Source organism: Bacillus rossius, chromosome 1 (genome assembly GCF_032445375.1).
Source record: "Bacillus rossius redtenbacheri isolate Brsri chromosome 1, Brsri_v3, whole genome shotgun sequence".
In the NCBI taxonomy this organism is placed as follows: domain Eukaryota; kingdom Metazoa; phylum Arthropoda; class Insecta; order Phasmatodea; family Bacillidae; genus Bacillus; species Bacillus rossius.
In genome coordinates, this window is record NC_086330.1 from 129,312,853 (window position 1) to 129,336,932 (window position 24,080).

The 24,080-nt window shown below is 36.7% G+C and overlaps 1 protein-coding gene across 3 annotated transcripts in view; it reads left to right on the forward strand.

Annotated features, from left to right (window-relative positions):
- Positions 1 to 22,624, forward strand: part of LOC134546139 (uncharacterized) — a 146,866-nt gene extending 124,242 nt beyond the window's left edge. For 2 of the 3 annotated variants that reach the window (XM_063388689.1, XM_063388691.1), the window contains 3 exons: positions 10,078 to 10,254; positions 11,265 to 11,383; positions 20,549 to 22,624. The gene's annotated coding sequence lies outside the window, so the exon portion shown is untranslated. Of the gene's footprint in view, positions 1 to 10,077; positions 10,255 to 11,264; positions 11,401 to 20,548 lie in introns of all 3 variants that reach the window. The other variant, XM_063388690.1, reaches the window with a different exon arrangement.
- Positions 22,625 to 24,080: the final 1,456 nt, after the last annotated feature.

Sequence of the window (24,080 nt, forward strand, 5' to 3'; positions counted from 1 at the left end):
TTTTTCTTTATTGTCGCAATGACGCCTTGGTCCATAGGTTGAATGAGGCTAGTCACATTTGGGGGCAGGAAAACAGTTTTAATTTCATCACTTGAAAGCTCTTCTACGTTTGGATGGGATGGAGCGTTGTCAATAACCAACAGTGCTTTTCTCGGTAATTGTCGTTCTTTTAAAAAAGTTTCTACTGAAGGAACAAATTCCTCGAAGAACCAATTTTTAAAAATGGTCGTATTCATCCACGAGTTCTTTTGATTTTTGTATGCGACGGGTAGTGCGTTCATATTTACATTTTTAAAAGCTCTAGGTTTTTTTGATTTTCCTATCACCAAGGGACGAAGCTTATGTGTCCCAGAGGCATTGGAACATGGCATAACAGTAATTCGTTCCTTGCTCTTTTTATGCCCAGGAGCGGAAATCTCGTCTTTGGATGCTAGACTCTTGTCAGGTAGCATTTTAAAATTTAACCCAGTCTCGTCACAGTTATATAATTGATCATGTGTGTAGCCCCCTTCTTTGATCATGCTTTGAAATTTTTGAACATAGTTTTCAGCACCAGCAGCATCAGCTGAAAGCTTTTCTCCTGTGATATGCAATTGCCGCACACCGTATCTTTTTTTCCATTTATCCAGCCATCCTTTACTGGCATTAAAATTGCTTTCACCTTCTTGTAATTTATTACGAAAATACTGCGCTTTTTCTTGTAATATAGGCCCAGAAAGAGGGACACCTTTTTGCCGCTGTGCTAAAAACCATGAAAACAAAGCTTCACTTGTTTTTTCGTACTCACTTTTTTTCATACGAGATCTGGATGTTGTAGCCTGAGAAAGATTTTTTTGAGTTTGCCATAACTCCAATTTCTGTCTGTTGCACCTCCAGTCACCCACAGTAACAGCACTCACTCCTAAATAACGCACAATTGTTTTTAGCGGCTCACCTTTATCAACCCGCGTCAGCGCTTCTAATTTATCACTTAATGATATTTCAGTGTGTTTTCTTTTACTCATACTGGTTCGTAATAGAACTGGGACGTAACTACATAGATGTGCTCACGGCGAAGAACTTATGGGAACTAAAAATTGCCCTCTGGAGGGAACGCGGGGAAGTGACGAGGGGGCGGAGGATCTAGGCCGACGGAGAAAAGGGGTTTCCCCCAATGTTCTAAAAATAGATGCTTGCGACTTCTGCAGGGGTGGGCGGCTACCTGCTATGTACAGTCACTTACCCAACTCACCCCATCAGGCCTTCCTCCTCAACGTAGCCCTGGCCGTCCCTACGTGTATGTGTGTTTGCAAAATTCATATTTTTTTCTTTCTCATAACCCCCGAAACTGACTCGGATTATTGGGAACTCGGATTATCGGAGCTCGAATTATCGAGACCCTAGTGTACTTACAAGCATCCACTGCCAGTGTTGCCAGACCAGTGGTTTCCTTTGTGGATGTGGTGTTATGTTGTTTTAGTTCCCACTGTGATAAAAGCCACTCAGCCAGTGGTTTATCTTGTCTGCTGTTTGTTAAATTCTATAACTTTTTTTAATGAATTTTAGTTAGTCTACTGTAGTGTTTCAAGCCGTTTTGGAGGCAAATGTAGTTACATAATGAGAATGCGAGATATGAACGTGCGGGCAGACCTGGCAACACTGGGTTCACTGCTTATTTGTCTTTGTCCGTTCTTGCTATGCGTGCGCCACTTTGGGCTGTGTTTGTTTTACGTTGTTTAGTATTATATGTTGCGGTAATAATATTTCCTCGGCTTATGCAAGTGTATCATTCAAGAGAAATTCATAGACTTAAATTTTATTACATCTACGGCACCGCCTAAAGGACGAACATGGCGTAAACTTTTCTGCTGTGTACTGTGTAGTGATAATTGTGTCATTTGTGTGATCAGAAATTACGGTAAAGCGTAACCTGTGTTTTAGAAAATTGTCTAGAATATAACAAATGTCTTGATAGTGGGCGTTTCCTGTGTGTTTCATTTCTGCGGCTCCAGTGATCTAAAAAAAATAATGGCAGGTAGGAAAAAAACTTTATTTAGGTCGGATTGGTTAGCCGATCCTACCTTAAAATGGATCGCTAGAGTTCCAAAAGACATTAATTTAGCAAGGTGCAATTGGTGTAATTTTTCTTTAAGCAACATGGGCCGCCATGCTGTTACAAGTAACATGGAAGGAAAAAACACTTGAAGTTGGCTGAAAGTTTAAACTGTGTGAAGGTTAATGCTTTTTTCAAGTCTGTACTTTGTGAAACTAAAGCTGTGTCTATACTTCCATCGACATCTTCAGTCTCGGAGCATTCAGTTGGTGGGGAAATAGCATATGTACAAACATATGTGAAGAAAGAGCAGCCATCTGGACCTCAGTGTTTGAACCAGTCTGTGGTAAAGTCATCCAGTGTAATTCAACCATTTATGCTAAATGATGAAGTCACGGAAGATGAAATATTGTGGTGTATTCAGTGTGTGATGACATACAGATCTTTGCGTGCAGCTGGGCGTGATGTACTTCTTTTTCGTACAATATTTCCAGATAGTACCATGGCAAGGAAACTTCAGTTGCAGAGAGATAAGGTAGGTTATTATATCACATTTGGTCTAGCACCATATTTCAGGGATGAAATTAGTAAAATGCTGAAAGGACAAAAAGTCGTAATAGGTTTTGATGAATCTCTAAACAAAGTTTCGCAAAAGCAACAGATGGACATAACTGTACGATTTTGGGATTTAGTGTGTGATGGTGTTGTGACCAGGTATTACACATCTGTTTTCTTAGGCCAATCAACTGCATTTCACTTACTAAATGCTTTCAAATGTGGTATCAAGAGTCTTTCTCTCCATGACATTGTTCAGATTTCCATGGACGGGCCCAATGTCAACTTTGTTCTTGCGAGAACTCAAAAATGACATTAAATCTAGCTGTGAAGAGCATGCCCCAGAAATATTAGAACTAGGCAGTTGTGATTTGCATACTGTAAACTGTGCATTCAAGGCAGGTATAGTAGTACAGACTGGAAAATAATAGAATTTCTTAGAGCTTTGTATAATCTTTTCAAAGACGTGCCTGCCAGATGAGCTTTGTATACTTCAGTCACATCATCAGAAGTATTTCCCAAAAAGTTTTGTGCTATCAGATGGGTGGAAAATAGTTCAGTTGCACATTGAGCTCTTGAAATCCTTCCCAACATCATACTGTTTGTGAAAGAGATGCAGAAAGACAAGAAACTTTTGCCACTTTGCAATAGCTTCAGAATTGTAGCAGATATAACGAAAGATCCATTGTTACGTGTAAAACTTACATTTTTTAAATCTTTGGCATCTGATGTAGAACCCTTCCTGACAGAATTTCAGGCTGATGTGCCATTGGTACCATTTCTTCATTCTTCTTTATCTACCATGATTCATGAACAAATGGAACACATTGTTAAGAGTGAGATACTGAAAAGTTCTCCTTTCATGCATAAAATTGATTTGAGTAAAGTAGCAAATTTGCATACTGCTAAATCTATGTCTCTTCCATTTAGCATACTCTATGAACTAAAAAAAGTGAAGACTGCTTCAGAGCTCGATGTTTTGAGATTGTGAGTGTTGTAGGCAGTGCATATGCAAGTTTGTAACTAAGCTTGTAGAACGTTCGCCATTAGCATACAAGCTTACAAAAGCTGTGTCATGTTTTGACCCAAACATTGCATCTAATGTAGAGCTGGGAAGCAAGAGATTGGCCATACTTCTTACTGTGCTGACTGACAATAAATGGGTGGACATATCTGTGGCAGACAAAGCTTTGCGTGAGTATAAGAGCACATGCTCGCAGCCAAATGTTCAGGATAGCTTAAAAAAATATTCACGGAAATCTCTACCTGTTGACCATTTCTGGAGAAACCTTTTTAAAGAATGCACCGAGACTGACAATGTTGCACAAGTGATGAAACATGTAATGATCATCTTGCATGGCAATGCAAACCTTGAAAGAGGATTCTCTGTAAACTCTGAGAGTTTGTTGCCAAACATGAAAGAAGAAAGTTTAGTGGCCAGAAGGTGTGTGTATGATGCAGTAACTTGTTCAGGTGGTATAGAAAAACTTAACATTAGCAAAAAACTTATTCACTCTGTTCGTAATGCATGTTCAAGATTCAGAGAAGAAATTGCATTGAGAAAGGAGGAGGAAGCAGGAAAGAAAGAAGAAGCAGCTAGGAAAAGAAAATCTGAAATGATGATAAAAGAGCTGAAAGAGAAAAAGTCCAAAATCATTGAAGATGCACACAGGCAGTCGCAACTGATTGATGAAGAAATTAAAACAATGAAGTGATTAATATTACTGTGGCAATCAAAACTTTTAAAATTCAGAAATTTTAAGTTATTTATAGTAAAAAAATTTTATTTTGTGGATTTGTGACACTTTGAAAACTGCATTTTACAGTGAACAATGGATTGTTATCAGTGAAAATTTTTTTGTGTGTTAAATGCTTAAGACTTTGCTATTTAAATAATAAGATATCATGATATGAGTGTGCAACATGAAGCTGTTGGTAGGTAAGCAGTGTTCATATTCACATAAAAAGTTTGTAGAGATTGTAACCTTGTTATTTTTTTGCTTTTCTGTATAGTCAGGGAAAATCAGTAGCTTACCTGGAGAAGTCAGGGAAAAGTCATGGAAATTTTTGTAGAGGTTTTGATAGCCACCCTGACTATGGAGCAGGGTGTCTACAGGTCAGGAAATGGAAGGACTGATCACGAATGACACAAAACAATTCGTAGCAGCCTTTTGCTAACTGTTGGTTTTTGATGCCTCACTTCATTTTATAGTCACTTCCACTTAACATGCGGAATTTATCTCTAAAAATGTTTAGCTGTTTAACATGACAATCTGTTCATTCCTGCAAATAGTAGATATAGTTTGTATAATGCTTGATTTTCCCTGTTATATATTTGTGTGTGTATACACACACACATACATACACACACATACATATACAGATTCTGAATCTGTTAGTCGAATACATTATTTCAATAAAATTACTATTTCTTCTTACACTGAAACTCGGTTTTCTGCTATCTTGGTGTATTTTAATTGTGCCAGGAGCCATACAGCCAAACTGGGGAACCAAACCAGCAATCTGCTTCCCTTGCGCCAAAAATAGTGTGTCTAAAACGTATGAATACATTGTTAAAGACTGGTGTTATGTTGTCGCGTCTTGTGGCATGGTCGCTCCATGTGGTGAGAGCGCCGATAACGGACAACTGGATATTGCTGCCTGTTGGCTGGGAAGGGTGGCCTGGCTGATCTTAGCGGAAATCCCTGCGAGGGGTGGGTGGGAACGGCCTGAATAGCTCGGGTACCTTCCCCCACCGAGGGATGCCCTCAAAATGGCTGGCCGTATCTTGTCGCGGGTCCTGATTGTTGTTCGGCCTGTCCTGTCGGCCCCTAGGTTCCTGCGCCTGTTGGGGTCGAAAAAGTGCTGGGAAGAACACTGTCGGAGGAGTCTGGGGTGTGCTACTGCACTTCCTCTCGGCTGCATAGCGATCTCGGGCCTTTTCGTAGACCCAGGGGGCCGGAATCCGGGAATCGCCCTCTACGGGGATGTAGCGAGGGTAGGAGGGGGGTAGAGCGCTGGTGTTCGCCCTCGGTTGGGTGCGGTGCTCGACCCCTCCTCTGTTGGAGAATGGCATTCGTTGGTAGGAGCTTACCCTGGTGATGCTGATGGCTGAGGGCTGCTGCAGGAGCTCAGGGCCCTATTTCATAAACATTACAAGTTACAAACTTACAAGCTACTAGTCACAAGTCACAAGTTCTGGGAAATGTGTTTCATAAAAAAAGTCTCGTAACTTGTAGAAGTTGGTTAGCTTGTATCAAATTTTCACAAGTCACCTGTTTTATTCACAAGTTGTTTACATGAAAAATGGAGAGTGCACGAGTAGCAAAAGATTTTAAATCGGCAGTACTGCAAAAAATTAAAGAGAATAAGAATACCTTGTACGGACCGTTTAGTGATACTTTGACAAAAAAGGATAAAAGTGATTCGTGGAAGCAAATATTTGATTTTGCGGTTAGTATTGGAGCAGTAAAATATTTGAGAGACACGTTTTGGCCAAATTTGAGACGAGCAACTATGTTGAGTTATAGTAAATTCTTGCCATATTTATATATTGAACTGAAAACTGAAGAGATTTAAATTACTATAATTTGTTTAAAATATTTTATTTCCAGAACAAAGTAGATAATGCGAAACAAACTGGGGCAGCAGGTGGAACACATGCCAAGTACAATGACATTGACAACATTGTTCTTGACATAATTGGGAAAGACTCGCCAACTATAAAAAGTTCGGGTGTACCTGAAACATGGAGCAATGCATCCACAAATGTATCAGAGGAAAAACGTTCCACTGTTCAAGGAGATGAATAGTGTGACGATGATTGTCATACTTCAATAACAAAAATCTCTAAAAAAATGAAAAAAGGCAATACAACAAAAGTACAAAGAAAGTACAACATTATATAATAAAAAATTTAATTGTATAACTAAGTTTTTGATACTATTAGGTATTGGTTAATGTAGAGAATCACTACTTTTGGATTTAACTAACCCAAAATAACCTATGGCAAAACATAATGTATTGCAAACTATTTAACCAAAATTTAAACACTTTAAAATTGTCAAAACATAATCTAATCAAACATGCTCAGGAAAGGACGTTTTTAAGCAAACCTAACCTAACCAACCTCTTTTTTTAAACCTAGCATACCTCGCACACAACATAGGACGGTAATTGTGGATATAAGTTACTCATGCAGAATGACGAAACTGTTAGACTTAGATGGAAGATTTGTAAATGAAATATATTTTTTTATATGTGGGAGGTACATTAGTTAAAAAAAATTAGTTTATTTATGATAGTTTAGATTACGTTGGTCAATGCTCATTTAGGTTAGGTTAGTTTTGTTAAACACATTCCCTACCCCAATTAAGTTAGGTTGAGTAGGTTTTTACAGTATATAAATTGTTGAAACATTGTGGAAATATATTTTAGTAAATTGTGGTTTGCCTTTTTAGGTTAGCTGGGCCAGGTTAGTTTAATTAATGTATAAAAAGTTAATGCTATGTTTCTTTTTGTCGGATGCTGCAATAAATGACCAATTTCTTGCAGAAGTTCTTCTAATTTTTGTGAACTCATCCTAAAACATTCATTGTATTCATAGTATGTGACAAAGTTCATATTTATTCTCTCCTTGAAAATCCTTGGCCTTCTATCCTCAACTTCTATTTCTTAATCTGAGTCAGTAAAAACAATGTCCATTGTTTGTACTAACTAAATTACTAATTCAAAAGAGATTCACATTCAGCAGAAAGGTTTTTAACCTCTTCTTTCAACTCAAAGTAAGATTTACAAAACTCAGAATGCTTGTAGAAACTTAGGGGTTTGCTACAAGTATTTACTTGTGAAATGCTATAAATTTTTCACTTGTAGAAAACACTTGTAAATTGTTAAAAACACTTGTAGTTTGTAGCTTGTAACTTGTACTTTTATGAAACAGAATTATAGGAATTTTCACAAGCTACAAGTGATTGACTTGTAAATTGTAGACTTGTATATTTTATGCAACAGGGCCCTGGTGGCTGCGGTGAGGCTGCCGAGGGGAAGGCTGACCCCTCCTGATTCGACTCCTGGCTGTGTCAACCAGGCGACGAAGGTGCCCGGGTATCCCTTTCCCCGAAAGGATAACCACCAATTTCGGTCGTACTCGGATTTTTTTTAAGTGAGACAGGTTCGGCAGTCTCCCCCTACAAGCTAATTGAAATAGATACTGGCTGAAATCCTACTGCCTGTAGAGAAGGCTAGTCCTAACATTTACTCCGGCGCAACTCTGACTCTCGCTGAGGTCCGACGCGGTCGGCGCGGAAGCTCTCTGGCGCGGAAGCTCTCTACTAGACTCGGCACTGAAGGCGCGGTGAGCAGATTCGGCTCGGCACTAAAAGCGCGTTGAGCGTGGCGAACTGCCTGTGGTGCCCCTGGGGAACTTTTATACCCCTCCTGAGGGCCGGGGCGTGACGTAAGAAGGGCTGGGGGTTTCAGGAATCGCGGGCGCTTCGAGGAATTCCAGCCGGCCTACGTGACTTGAACGGACCTTGGCATGGGCGGGAGAGGGGAAGGCGGGAGGAGGCGGCCGGGCAGGCGGTGGTGGGTATGGAGGGGGAAGCTGCGCGCGCCCTCGGCTGGCCTGGCGAGAGAGGGGTAGGCGAGGGGCGTCGGTCGGTTAGGAGTGTGCGCGCGCGCCCAGCTGGTTGGCATGGCAACCAAGGACGCGGCGTGGTTGTCCTGGCAGCGGCGATGCGGCGGTGGCCAGGCGGTGTCATCTGTCGCGGCCGGCGGCGGTGGCTCGCACACGTGTTTAGGAAGAGAGGGGCTGACGGCTTCGAGATTACAGACGTGCGCGGCACGGCGCGCGTCAATGTATAAACATTGAATTTATAACAACTTATTACAGCATAAGTTTAAGGTGCTCAATACGTAAAATGGATTTTTGAAAGGTAGTGAAAAATGTAAACTTGTCTCTCAGCAGGCCTAGGCCAACCGGGTTTCAGTGCAAGGGAACCAAGGAATGGCTATGCTTCCTCCAGTCATTCAAGCAGTGAACATGGGGGTGGAAGAACGAGTAAAGCAGTGCTTGCCAGCAGGAGGGAGAGACAAAGACATACTGCCAGTGGGACTGGGGCTGTGTGTTCCTGAAAATGTTCTGCCCTAAATCTTATTGTAGTGAGACATGGAAAGATGAAAATTCTTTAGTTTTAAGTGTAACTCCAGCTTCTGATGACATTGGCACATTTGTTTACTAATGCTGAACTGAAAGGTGGGGATTAAAAAATAAATTATTAAATAATATTTTACAGCTCTTGTGCATGTCTTATGTGTTGGGAACAATAATTTATTTTATTTTATGGGCCTTGTCTAATGTGAATGGTGGATTAGTTGGGTATTACAATATTTGTTGTTATGGTGTTGTGTGGTGCTGACATATTATTTGTTTGTATGTATAATTATAAATAATTTTTATATTCTTAATTGTAAAAATTACACTTGTACACATTCATAACAGTTATAAAAACAATGAATTTATCTATCTTAAAAATCGAAGCTCCATTTGCCGGTATTAAAATTCTGAATAGGTACTTAATATGTTGGTTCCCCTGTTTTGTAAGCCATTCTTCGTCCCTGCCCTCCACATATTCTGCAGCACGCTGTGAGAGGCCTTGATACCAAGATGGCACTGTCAGCGACACGAGAGAAGTCCCTTTGCAACAGTTCCATGTTGGGGACTTTAAACAATGCTGAATTTTTTACTATTTTTTTTGGCATCAGTTCTGTAATTTTTTAAAATTATTTTAAAGTCAAATTATGAATGGAAATAAAATGCTGAAACAATTTTTCCATTGTATTGATTTTTGTTCCAAAGCGGTGGTTGGTACCTAGTTCTTCCTCATGCTGATTTTTGTGTATTGTGGTTGGTACTTATTTATTCTACATTGATATATGTTTGGTTGGTACTTATTTCTTAGACCACATTGATAAAATCATACCAGTTAATTAATCAGCCTACATGGGATTTTGGATATCCCAAGATGGATCAGCCGGCTCCCAAGACGAATGTTAGCTAAAAATGTAATTCTTGTTCCATCAATTCTGTGGCCAGAATATTTAACTGAAACAAACAAGTATGTATGTTATAATATTTCATGTCTTTTTTTTTTTTTCATTACAGATGTAAAGTTTTATTAGTAAGGTATATTTTAGTTTGTGTAAATAAAGCATCTAACCCTTAATTTACAGCCAACCTGGACCTCCAATACAATAAAATCAATATTCCATCCTAGAAATGTGAGAAAAACACCAAAATCAAACTTTGGTCAATTTATGTAATTGGTGGGATTCATATCCACATTGATATGTGTGTGTAGTTTTAGTCCAAAAATTATTGTTTGCTGTGAGTAAAAATTGTTTTGTGCTACCTGTAAACTTGGGTGATACTATCAAGTAAATTTTAAGTTTTCTTTTGCTATCATTTTATGCATAAATTTTTTTTTCAGCGGTGAAGGCCATCCAGTTAGCCAACCAGGCTAGCGAGAAGTGTCGACAGAAGCCCAGTGCACCTGTGCACTTTGTCCGTCGTAGCACAAGGCAGCACACCATGTACAGCAAGCCTCAAATGTTGTGCCCGGACCTAGATCACAGCGAAGGTGAATCCTCTGACAATGGGGATGAAGGTTTGTTACATAATTCTCTCCTCTCAGTGACATGTTATGTTTCTTGTGTGGACTATTTTTATATTGGGTGTATGGAGATAAATTGATATGATTTTGAAAACTAAGTAATTCAGGGGAGCTTCTGCATGTAACATTTTGATTGAGTTATTAAATGCTATTACGAGGGATAAGATAATATGGTGAATTGCAATAAAACTGAAAAGTGTGTCAATATACCATATAACACTGAAATGCAAGTTAATATACTATTTAGCACCAAAAGGAACTAAAATTATAAAATTAATCAGCACTATTAATCAAAAAAACTTAAATCACAGACTCCTAATCTGTAAATATAATAAATAAAATTAATGTAATTTATTTAACAGTAAGTTTCAACCATAATGTATGTAATAAATAGATTGTATTTTTTTTTATCTTATACTGTTATTAGTAACTCTTTGATACATTTTTTTAAACACACAAATTCTTGAAAATTTATTTTTGTTCTGAGTAGTTAAACATGCTTGTTAAAAATTATTATACTGTAAAAGTGCAATATATAATAGCTGAAATAATGTGTCATATTTGTTTTATAATATGCTATATTTATGAATCAATAAAATTAAAAAAATAATAAAAATATTAACACAGAAATTTCCTGTTTTAAGGACTAAATTAGCCTAAAAATACAACCATATAATTTTGTCCCTAGTTATTTATTATACATGCTGTTGTAAAAATTTTCTTCAGTTAAATTGAAAACTGTAAGTCTTGAGAGCTTATTATTTCTGCATATAAACTACCTAAAGTTTAAAGTCAGTTGTATAAACTTTCCAAACTATGCTTATGTCACTTTTGTAGATTTGCATGAAATATTTAATTTTATGTTGGTTTACATGTCTGTGCATGTGTCTTTAACTATTTTGTTTGATGTTAGTTTCTGTAAATTTTATTTCAATGGAAAAAAGTAGTTATGGATATCTAGTTACAACATAGCTGAAATAATACGAGATAAATTTCTTTTACAGATTTGGAACCATGGAAAAAGTCTAGCAGAGGGCGAAAGCCAGTTGCAGATAGCTCGAGGAAAAGGCTGAGAAATGAACCTGTGAATAAGAGACCACAGAAGAAAGAAGGTTCAGAACTGGTACGAATGTGTTTGATGTAGGAAAATATTTTTTCTTTAAGGGTATGTTATTTAAATGTATGAAATTGCACTTCAGTTGTATGTCCAAGTTATGAATTTCTGTTGAACAAGAATATCAGGTACCATTTGTTTGCATGTATTATTAGACGTCACTGTCTAAAGATGACAGAAAAAAAATACTTCTGCATTGCGACTGCTGCCTACAGCTGCCTTGAAAATATGCAAGCCAGTTATCGCTCCCGTGAGTCACTGAACAGTCACGCTGTGCCGGCACCAACGTGAGCGCGGTTCGCAAGCATGCATGGCTTTGAGAGGTGCGTTTATAATCTGCTCTTAACAGTTTTCGAAGCAGTTACTAACAATTACCAATTATGTATGCACTATGTTTGGCAGCATTATTCACCTTGAATCACGGCATAAAATGCTCTTGTCGCATCAATAGATAACAAAAATAAAAAAATAAATAGTCATAAATTATTGTTGTGTTTATGGTTTATGGAAGTTAAATACAGTAAAACCTTGTTATGACGTTTTTCAAGGGACTGGATGCTAAAAAATTCGTAGCAGGGAAAAATTCTTAAAAGGGAAAGGGTGGCCATAAAGTCTTTGTATGATTTCAATAAATCATAACACAAAAAGCATTGCAGTTAGAGATGTGCTGTTTGCGGCAAAAGAAAGACTAATATCTTAAGTTTTTTTTTTTCAGGCACCAATAAACTTTGATATGGGCACCTTGTTTTGCCCATAAAATTTCCAACCGATATTCAATTTCACGCCATACATTGGACAACATTTGCGGTGTGACACCTTCAATAGCAGCAGTTATCCTTCGTCTCAATGAATCCATATCCAGAATAGGTGTTGCATACACTTTGTCCTTCACATAACCCCTAAGGGGTGATATCGGGCAATCGTGGTGGCTAGGGTATGACACCCTCCTGCCCCATCCACCTGCCAGAGAATATCTCGTTCAGGAAGTCACGGACAAGTAACCCCCAATGTGGGAGTGCTCCATCTTGCTGGAAAAAAAAAACCGGTTGGAGGTGTTGGAGCTAAGGCACCACAGAAAGTTCAAGCATATCTAGGTAGGTGAAAGATGTTAGTCTTCTCAGCAAAAAAGAAAGGACCGATGATTTTGTTGTGCAACAATCCGCACTAAACATTCACTTTCGAGGAATCTCTCACATGCTCTATGACACTATGGGGATTTTGCGAACCCCATATGTGAACATTGTGCCTGTTGACCTTACCTCACACGTGGAAGGTAGCTTCGTCGGAAAAACACACACGTTCGAGGTACCCATTATCCTCATTGACCCGTTGCAAAATGTCACTTGCATAAACTGCACGACATGGTTTATCATCTCCGTGTAAAGCCTGTAGTATCTGCACTTTATACACATACATCTTCAGTCTTTTGTGCAAAATTTTTTGCATTGTCGATCTGGGCATTCCTAGTTCCCGAGAGGCAGAAGTGTTAGGGCTTCGAGTGAAAGTGTCTGGCACAGCTGCAACAAGCGCTTCACTGACGGGTGGCCGCCCTGTTCGCAGACGGTCTAACACAGAGCCGGTCTCCTTAAATTTTGTGTACCACGATATGATGCTTCTTCTATCAGGTGATGGTAGTCCATATTCAGTCCGGAAGTTCCGCTGCACACTGCGTGGTGACTGACTCTCATGAAACCACAAGACACACTTGACTTTCTCTTGTGGTGACGCCATTTTGTGAAGAGACAATGTTCTTTATGCCGATTCCACCTTAAATAAAATTTTAGATATTGGTCTTTATTTTGCCGCAAACAGCACATCTCTAACTGCAATGCTTTTTGTGTTATAATTTTTTGAAATTGTGCAAAAACTTTATGGTCACCCTATACATTTGCTTCATAGAAACAAATTTTACTCAAATGACATACTGCTTAACTCAAAATTACACTTGCCAATTATCGTCGACACACTGGAAAAACTATACAATTATATCAGTAAACTGAATTATATAAATTAATTTTTTTAATAAGCACAATAAAAAAAATTTATCAAAACACAAAAACTAACCTTCACTGTTTTGAAAAATACTGCATCAGAGTAGTTTCTTTCAACATATTTTCATTCTGATGCATTAAAATATTGTCCGTTTCCATAAACTCTTCCTCACACTAACTGGAATATTTGGTGTTTCATGAACAAATAAATAACCTCAGCTTGTGCAGGTGGTCAAGTGCTTCGGAGTAAGTAGGCAAAGAAATGGAATCACCTTCATCGCTGTCACCATCGCCAGTCTCATCCTCAGCTAAATCCTTGTGTTGTGCACATAAATCTTCGTTGGTCTTTGGCTCACATAGTAGAACCGCGTCATCAGCTGAGACAAATCTTCAAAAGTGCATGAAAAATTTAGTTGCCACAGTGCTGCGCTGAGTTTGTTTTATATATGTGTTATCTCTCTCTCTCTCTCTCTCTCTTTCTCTGTGTGTGTGGGTGTGGGTGTCTATATATATTAAAACAAAATTAGATTTTTCAGACTAAATAAATAAATGTTTATGGCAGTCAATTTTATTTACTGTTTAAGTGGGTCTGTATTTATAATTAATAACAGGAAACATGTACAGAATTTTTTTACAGAATTTATTCAATTCTACTAGGATGTTTTGTTCATAATTACAACTTACCTCAAATATTTAACACTTACAAATGTTGTAACATCTCACTTCAGGTGTACACTACCTTGCACCTGTCTCATTAGGCAGCCACTAAAAAAATGAAACAAAGCATTAGTCTTGTCAGCACTGCACAGAAATTAAGTCCTTAGTATTGTGTTGAAAGCCCATGTCTACAATATCATTTCCAAAACTCTAAGAGCTTGTAATTGTTCTTGACACAAATAGTGATCAATTGAAAAGTTCTTGCCACAATCTGGATTTTATTGTTGTAAATATGATATGAAACAGAATAACTGAACACAGTTTTTTTATTTATATACAATTTAGAGGTCTGCGAGCCTAAGAATTTTACTTCGAGCCGAGCTCGAGCGAGCCTAAACTTAAACTTAGTATAATGTTTGAATAAAGTATTAAAATGAAGTGGGCTTATTAATTTTGGGTAACTATTTACAGAGTGTGTTTATATTTTGCACTGTTAGAAAAAAAAAATATTTTTTCCTTTGAATCTTACCTGTTTCCATTGGTTCATTAATATCTGATATCATCCAACTAACATAACCACAGTTTACAAGTATATGTTTGTGTAAATGTGTAAATGTAACATATCTTTGGAATAATTTCATCCTTGTCAATTTTTCTGGAGTCCTTACTGAGCTTCAACAAACTTAGCACCAAAAATCATGTTGTTTGAAAAGGACATTCACATTGTTTCAACATTTCCACTTTTCAGCACAATAATTCTGAGAGAGATTGTTATAGAGTATTAAATTCTGTTCTTTAATCTATCATGCAGAAAAATAATTTGTTCTGCACGTTCAGGAGTTAAATTAGCACTATGATTGGAAATGGTGTTTCCAGCAGAAGAGAAGCGTCTCTTGCTGGCAACCTGCATGGCTGAAATGCTTTAGTAAAATTGCTTAACCTCAAAATTAGTGTCATAAATATCTGTAACTGGTCATTAAAGTTTAATCAATTGAAACTAATAAAAATAAAAGCATTTTACTTAATTCAATTTACACTTGCATAAAAAACATATGCACAATAAACCTACATCGGAAAGTCTTTTTCAATATCCTGAAGTCTGAAATATGTTTACTCATGTCATAAAATGTAGAGCTGTACTGAAGAAGCCGATTTTGCCAATATTTAGTTGAATCGGCATTTATGCAGACTTCCGTTACGCTTTCGGCCGATATTACTGAAAAACGAAAGAGACTGCCATAACCTAAAAATCCACGAGTACCATTTTCACTTTTCATAGTACATAGTACTGCATTCTTTCAGATCACATTATTTCTTAGCAACATGTGCCAACCGTACATATCAAAATTTAACAGCTTTTTTTTTTTCAATAATGTTCTTTAATTTTAATATGTCATAAATAAATACATTACCATCACGGTAAATATACATCTCGGTTGTTACGGTAACTAAAGTGTAAATGTGGTAGCTATCATGCTTTTGTAGTAATTATGGTATCTACAAAGAATCTTTAGTTCTTTTTATGGTAATTATCTTAAAATAACTATTGGGTTTTTACTGTAGTTATGGTACCTACATCATCCATATTTCTTCGTAAGTTGTTGTTCATTTGTCTTTTTTTCATATTTACGTGCACCAATACTATTTGAGACAGGAACTTTCAGAAAAAAATATTAACGGGACTTAATATCACACATTTAATGGCATAAATGAGGAGACCCCGGGCAATTTAAACGCTTTATACGGAAAAACCTACCATGCAGGACCTCGTAAGCGAGTTTTACTGTATTTTTTACCGTAAAAAGTAAAACCGTCACAATGCTTTCCGGCCAAATAACCTGCTGCTGTTGAAGCTCGAAATTTTCGAGCCTAGCTGGAGCCTGAAGTAAGTACTTGAAGCCCAGGAATTTTAGAGTTTAACCCGGGAAAAAATATTATAAAGCTGCAAATTTGGTCATTAGTACTATTCACCTTCCTGAACAACATACTGAATTTCCCCTATTCTCCCGTGCTGGCGTCCATGTTTTTTTTCGGGCAAGAATGTCTTAAGTCGCAAAAATCGACTCGCAGGCGAAATTGACCCTTCAGAAATTAAACCCAAGAATAAATACTCTTCTATATATATTTTATTTCATCGTAAGATCATACTAAATAGCTGTAAACTTTCAATTAGTAAACGAAATACATTTTAAGCGTTGTTAAAGCGATTATCTTTCAAGAATTTCTTGAAAAATTAGCAAAGTTACAAATAAACTGACTCAGAGAGTATAAATTAAGCCAGATAGCTAAAAAGTGGTTTCTACAATCGATATTTGCTACAGTTTTCTTTTTCCAATGGTGTATTATTCATTTTCATGGGGTGGTTTGTTTATGAGATACGGCCGTCTAAACAATAGCGCGCGTTGTGTAATCACATACACTGGCGTGCATCGTCAAGTGCAATTGCGAGTCTACAGAATCTATGTAAGTGTAAGCTAGTTATAATATTCTAGTAACATTCAGTTACACGCATATTATAAGTATGTTAATCATGTATACATAATTTATATAAATGATTTTGACTGTTATGTTATGCGACACCTAAACTGAAACAACACTATTTCGATTCCTTATTCAGTTTTGTTTAAATTAATTTCAAAATAAATAACTTACGTTAGGCCTATGGTAATATAACTTTTAACACAGCGTTTACTAACATAAATTTATTTTATTAAAAATGGAATAAGGTTTTCTGTGTTAGTAAAACCCTCTCTTAATTATATGCAAAGTAGTAATGTTTGCAATCTTTTCTACAACTCTTTCATTATGAATTATAAACTAAAAAAAAGTAAAGCAATTTATTTGGTTTATGAATTAGATATAGTTACTTATAGAGTAACATCCTCTGGGTCATCTTCATCGTTACTTCCATGAAAATCTTGAATTTCTATATTCATGCAGCTTCCTCCTCTACAATATTCACACATCGTCGAGCAGGCCAATCCAGCATGCCTGCATTCACATCTGTAGCCACAGTCTGTCTTACAGCCACAGGAAATCAGGCACAACAAAGAATCAGGTGCAGTTGCCCGGCTAGCCAGTATTGGAACCAAGTATCCTCCAGCCAGTTTCCACCCCCAGTCGACTTAATTAAGGGATACGTTATCATACCACTGCTGAACCTAGGGCAAAAGCACAAGTTTTATTATTTAATGTTTCAATATTATATACATTCAGTTACATTCTCAGTGTATAGTTGAAAAAAATTACCTGATATTATGTTCTGCACATGCTGCACTTGTTGGTGGCAATGTCGCTAGTTCAAAGGCTGCCGTAACAGACTGCTTAGCGATGGAGCGTGTACACTGAATTACTCTGAGTTCATTTAAACTGGTGACATTTTTCCCACCGTACAGAGCTATGACAAATTTCTCTCCAGCAGCACAAACCTTCTCTTTCGTAGACTCTGGACTGTTGAACACTTGTGCAACATAGACCATGTCAGGTCTCTGGAGAATTTTCCATGCTTTTTTTTAACTTTGCCAAAGAAAGCAGATGTTTTGTCACTACCAGTAACTGCATGACAGAAGAGGACATTATCTTTGCTTTTTCCGATATGTTCTTGAATTTCCTTCACATGATACAATTTGTCACATTTTGTATTCGTACCTGCACTAAGGACTCGTAAGTCCATGTCATCAGTGGCGCGGGCTAACAGCACGACTACAATGTCTGTGTCAGATGCAATAACTGTGACATTGTTTCCCAATGAAGCCAGCTCAAGCGCTTTCTTCACAATTAGAGTATCAGCATCACCCTCAGAATGGCACACTTTGATTCCTGCTGTTTCGAAATGGTGGGCCAACAAGGTGATCATTCGTTCCTTGTTGTGATGGTTACTTAGGAAATCAGCTTGCGTTGTGCTCTCAGATGTGTTCATGTCAAACATAAATTCAGCAGATGTCCTTTTAGAAGCACGCCGAATATGTTCTTGTGATTTTGTAGACAGAACATTGTAGCCATCAAATACAACAGTCACATTGCTTGTGGTATTTAGCCTCAGCAGCAACGAGATCAGCAACACTTGCAGCCCGAGCATGGACAATCTCGCCCCACTCATCCGCCCGTTCGAGTGCTCGAGCAACAATAACATTATCCTTAAAGGGCGATGTAGTAACTTCACATATAATTTTTCTGAACTTAACTTCCTTTTTGGTTTCCTTCTGAACAGAAGCTTCTTCTCCATAATAAAGGCAGTCGTGTTTAATATTGAAGGCATCTCCAGATGAGCGAAGATGCCGTTCTGTACCAAGATTGGGATATTCGGATTCATTTACACTACTAAAAACTTTCTTTATTGTACCGGGCCTTGTATAGTCTTTCCTGGGAAAAAAATTAAGAAAAGTTGAAAATGCAGTTTTTTTTTAAGTCTCATTCAACTTTGTCACCAAAATTAGTTTTCAGTGTGAGCCAATTCAAACTTTCACTTACTCCTATGCTTCTATGGGGGAAAATTACCAAATAAACAAACTTATACATTTTTAAGAAGTAGAAATGTGGAAACATCTGTTTCACCTTTCATCTTCACTCCACTCTCGATAAACACATTTTACAGGCTGAATTCGTTTTGCATTTTCGACAATTTTAGAAGCTTACACATTAAAATGCATTTGTGAGATAAAATCTATTACATTTAGAATAAAATAATACTTATTACAAAGAGTCATTTAATATTTATATAATATATTCCATTAAGAGTGCTGTAATGGTAATTTGAATACAAAATAAATAGTAATATAAGTGAAACCCAATGCTAGTTTTAAAAATGTAATAAATTACCTTACCTGCATTGTTTGTGCAACTTTAGTGATGACCCGGTCTCCACGAGAGACTGAAAGAAAAGGATGTTTCCATCAGCCCTTTGTTCACTGGCTTTAACAAGTCCCAACAATCCTCTTGTTACTGTAGTTACTTCTTCTTGATCAGGTTCCAGTGTTTTTTTACAAATCAAACACTCAGATTGAGTAGCCATTTCAACTAATACCTATTTCATTTCTAACCACAAACTCACATTAACAAATAAATAACTCATTCCAAAGCACCAGTAAATACGCAACTTCACTTCTGACACGTCTGGACAAAGAATGAACATTTATGTGAGGAGCCAGTCACGGATCAGTCGACTGTATGTAATCGATATGGTAGACAGAGACAACAGACACAAATGCAAGTACTAAAATACGATGCGTCTAGACAACTGCTGGTGGCGACACGCGCCAGAACACGTGATTACACGACGCGCGCTATTGTTTAGACGGCCGTATCTCATAAACAAACCATCCCATGAAAATGAATAATACACCATTGGAAAAAGAAAACTGTAGCAAATATTGATTGTAGAAACCACTTTTTAGCTATCTGGCTTAATTTATACTCTCTGAGTCAGTTTATTTGTAACTTTGCTAATTTTTCAAGAAATTCTTGAAAGATAATCGCTTTAACAACGCTTAAAATGTATTTCATTTACTAATTGAAAAATTACAGCTATTCAGTATGATCTTACGATGAAATAAAATATGTATAGAAGAGTATTTATTCTTGGGTTTAATTTCTGAAGGGTCAATTTCGTCTGTGAGTCGATTTTTGCGACTTAAGACATTCTTGCCCGAAAAAACATGGACGCCGGTACGGGAGAATAGGGGAAATTCAGTATGTTGTTCAGGAAGGTGAATAGTACTAATGACCAAATTTGCAGCTTTATAATATTTTTTTCTGGGTTAGGGTTTTTTTGAGCCTAAAATTCCTGGGCTATTGGCTCTAGCTCGATTTTCGAGTACTCGCAGACCTCTAATATACATTAGCATGAAGTCACCACTAAAAGATGAGAGAAGATTAGAAAGTAATTTGAGGATGGTAATGTTGTTTAGAGATTTAGAAGTATAGCAACTTTTCAATAAAACAAATTCATTTTTTAAAGGTATGTTTTTATTTTATGTGGTGGCAAAATACAGTGTAAGGTATTTATTCTGGCATGTACGGACCACATGCCAGATTATCGATCATTATCCATAGAAAAATTATACAATTGAGTTGGTCTTAAGAAAATTATTATGGCAAGTGTATGTTTAAAATGTAACCCGCTAGAAAAAGGAAAAACATGTACTGAAATTAAAACTGACAATAGCAATAAACTCTTAGCAAACACAACAATGTGGAAAGTGCAGTAATGCAACTTGGCAGCCAAGGTCAATAACTGGAATCCACTCAAAAAAATATGAATGCGAGCGCTCGATTGGCACCAGATAACAGAATGTGTGTGTATGTATATAATATTCTAGTCAAATTTATATTTTTGAAGCTTCTATTACCTTATATAAAAATTGTTTTGTACAGAAAACCTGTAGTTTGACATGTGCAATCTAACAGTAGAATTGAGCAATTATTTATTTGATTTTCACATTCAGAAGTCCAAATTGTTAAAAATTTGATTGTAAAGTTGTACTTAAAAAGGCGTATAATTATTGTACAGTTTTTCTAATGCTTTCAGAATACGAAGGAGAAGGTTTCCCCAGCAGCAAAGAAGTCGAGGCGGAGACAATAGTGATTTGTTTATTGGTCATGTTCAAGCACGTAATATTTGTATATTCTGCTTAGTGAACGTTAATTCATGTGTGTTCAGTTTTAAGAAGAATCTGTCCAGTGTTCTTAAAGTTATTACTTGTGTGGCAAGGACAAGGTTAAATTTAACGCCCAAAATGTCTGTAAAATTAGTTAAAATCACCTCTGTTTTAATTTAAATGTATTTTTTCTTGATCACTATTTTTCATAAATTCTGTATGATCATTGTTTTATTATTATAATTGTTAGTAATGTATATTGGTTTTGAAGAAATTTTAAGCAACAATCTTTTATTGTTCCACATTTTGAATCCATCATTTTTTACATTCTGAAATAAATGCAAATAAGATATATTAATTACCATTTTAAATTAACTGTTTAGAGATGGCTGTAATAATTCAAGCTTAATTGGTCATTAATTTAATATTACCTTGGACCTCAAAGTGAGAGGGATATATTTTCTTTGTTACAGCACTCATCAGTTCCTTTATGAGCAAGTGTATGTGTAATGAACCTTAGTGATACTGGACATGTGAAAAACTTTGAACCTCTGCTATCACCATTATCATCACCATTGTCATATCAAATCATGTGAATAGAAATTGCTCAATTAATCTTTTTTGGGACTAAACTTACTGCAATGAATGGGGTAAATTCACATTTTTCTGATGGTGTATAATTTAAACTTTAAATTTTTCAATGTGAAATATTTTAACACTTCCCATTGAGCGTGTAAATTTTCCTTTTGTACACTTTGTATGCAAACACTCAAGATGCACGAGGTTCTTTGTTGGATAATTCTGTCAAATGTATTTTTTAGTGCCAAAATGTGATATGTATATTATTAAGTATACAACATCCTATTACTGTTAAATGCAAGATCATGCAAATTCTATTATAATTTAAAACAGTTATCCTATTATTTGATGCAGATAATTAATGTGCAATTTTATTTTCTGACTGTAGGTTTGATCTAGTTCATAATATAATTTTTGGTTTTTCAGTGTTATAAAATGTTGACTGTTGGAAGTTCAAATGTGAAAGCAGTTCATGGGAGTAGTTGTTAGTGTTGAGCTTGGAAAATAACTTCTTTCATTTCTTTATTTTAAAGTCTGGATGTTTGAATGATCTTATTTTATTTTTATTACTTTCATTTATGTTTCATCATCAAAGAACCAAAGATATTTTGTAAATTGCTATGTTGTTACTGTTTTGTTTGCAGTTACTTTGGTCTGTTACAAGATACTGTCATGAAATATTCTCAAATCATGTAACAAATTATTAATGAGCATGCTGTTATAGCTTTCCATGCAGTGAAAATTAATTTATAATTATATATCTTTTTTTTCTCTTTAATTTATTCTGAAAAATAATGCTGCAAGATTGATTGTTAACTTAGTTGTCCAATATAAAAGAGTGTGAAGAATACAGAGCTCATCAAACTGTCTGCTGTCTGAAAGAATTTGTTTTTCATTTTAAATGAACCATCTTCTCTCCCATGCTGGTAGGGCACTTAGATATTTTTCTTATGACATGTGATATTAAAAGTGTATTAATGTTTGTGAAGCTGCAATTGTGAAACATTTCACGAAGCATTTCCATAACATGTCCTTGAACAAGCTTTTCTCTTTTGATTTGTGGAAAACAGGAATTTGTAAAAAGTAATTGTGTATGTAGAAAGAGCTGTACATAGCTTAAATGGCAGTGTGTCTGCCTCATTGTACATTTTCTGAATAGTCTTTTATGACTGCCAAACAGTTGTGTGTATGTGTTAGCTCATAATTTTTGCAATCGGTTTTCTTAAGGCTTTACACATTTATCAAATGTTATTTTTTTATAAATAGCTTTCGTTTCCATGTTCATACAGTTGTGTATAATGTGTTAACAAAGCATTGTACATGTGTGTAGAAACCTCCTTTGAGAAAACTGATTTCACTAATTATGCTCTGAACATGTCAACTGCTGTAAGTTATCTTATTAAAGAAAGAGTTTTTATATAAAAAAAGGTATTAATTTATTTCATTTTCTGTACTGACTTTTCATAAAAGTTACATAAAGTTTTTTGTCAGAAAAACATGTGTAAGGTATTATTTGTGTGACATTTACATTTATTCATTAATATCATATCATATCATGTTATAAAGAAACTCAGCAGATAATACAGAAACATTCCAGCTCACACTTTGTATTAATATTTTCCTCCAGAGCGTAATGCATTTTATTTAGGAAATTTGCAACTGCACCTGTCCCTTGAAGTAATGCCCTAATTGGTTCCAGGAAAACAGAAGCACTAATCAAAACAGCCCTGATAGAATCCATATTTTCCATAAGAGTGTGGTATTTTAATCAAAATACAGTAGAAACCTGTTATAATGTTCCTGCATATAATGTTTTCCTGCTTATAATGTCATATTTTTAAAGTCCCAATATTTCCCCCATAAGGACAATGTATTTATTTCCTGCATATAACGTTCATAAATACAGTAGAATCCCGCTGATGCGACCCCTCACGGTTCCCAGAAAAACGGACTTATAAACGGAAGGGTCGCAATAGAGAATTCGGGCCAATCCCCCCCCCTTTCCCAACCAAAAAAAAAAAATCGCCTTTGTTCGCATAGATTTCAAATTCAAATAGTCTATGGTGTAAAAAAGACAACTTTTTAAATTCATATTACAGTATTTAAATAGCATGATGTCTCCCGAAAAAAACGATACCCTAAAAAGCAATATTGGAGCTCCCGTTGCCGAGAAAAAAAAAATTCAACACAGTGCAGCGTGTCCATTTTCGCCATCTTTGTATAGAAAAAACAGACAATTTAGTGTTGAAATTATAACTTTTTATTAAAGGTTTATTATGTCTCTTGCGGGCTGTATTAGTGTGGTGTTTGAAAGGTTGTGTCCTGTGACACAACGGGTGGTCTGGCGGCGCGTATCGCTCTGGTCCGTCCGGCTGACGTGCAGGAATGCGAGAAGTAGGGTAAGCGCGTGTGTGTGAGAGAGAGAAAGAGAGAAAGAAAGAGAGTGTGTGTAAAAGGATTTGGGGGGGGGGGGGGGGGGGCTGGCGACCAGCAGCATCGTTAGCTAGCAAGAGAGTGACGGTAAATGTCGACCTTGACCACTTCCGCTTGTTGCAGGGCTCGCTCTCTTTTACGTCGGCACGGGACCGGGACGGCAATAGACGCGCGCGTAGATGCTATCAGGTGATGCGCGCAGTTTACCGGTATTGGCTAGCGTGGACAGTCTAGAGGGGTGGTATCTATTTTTAGCCGTCTTTTGTATGCCTGCCTGCTTACAGTACAGCGCTCGCCAAGATAAACGTGAACACATAGCGCCCAACAAAGTGTAACAGACTTGTTTTTCAGCCGATTTTACTCAAATTTTCGACTTTCTCTGCTCAAATTTTTCACGGTTCCTCAAAAAACGGTCGTATAAACGGAATGGACGCATCAGAGGGAGGTCGC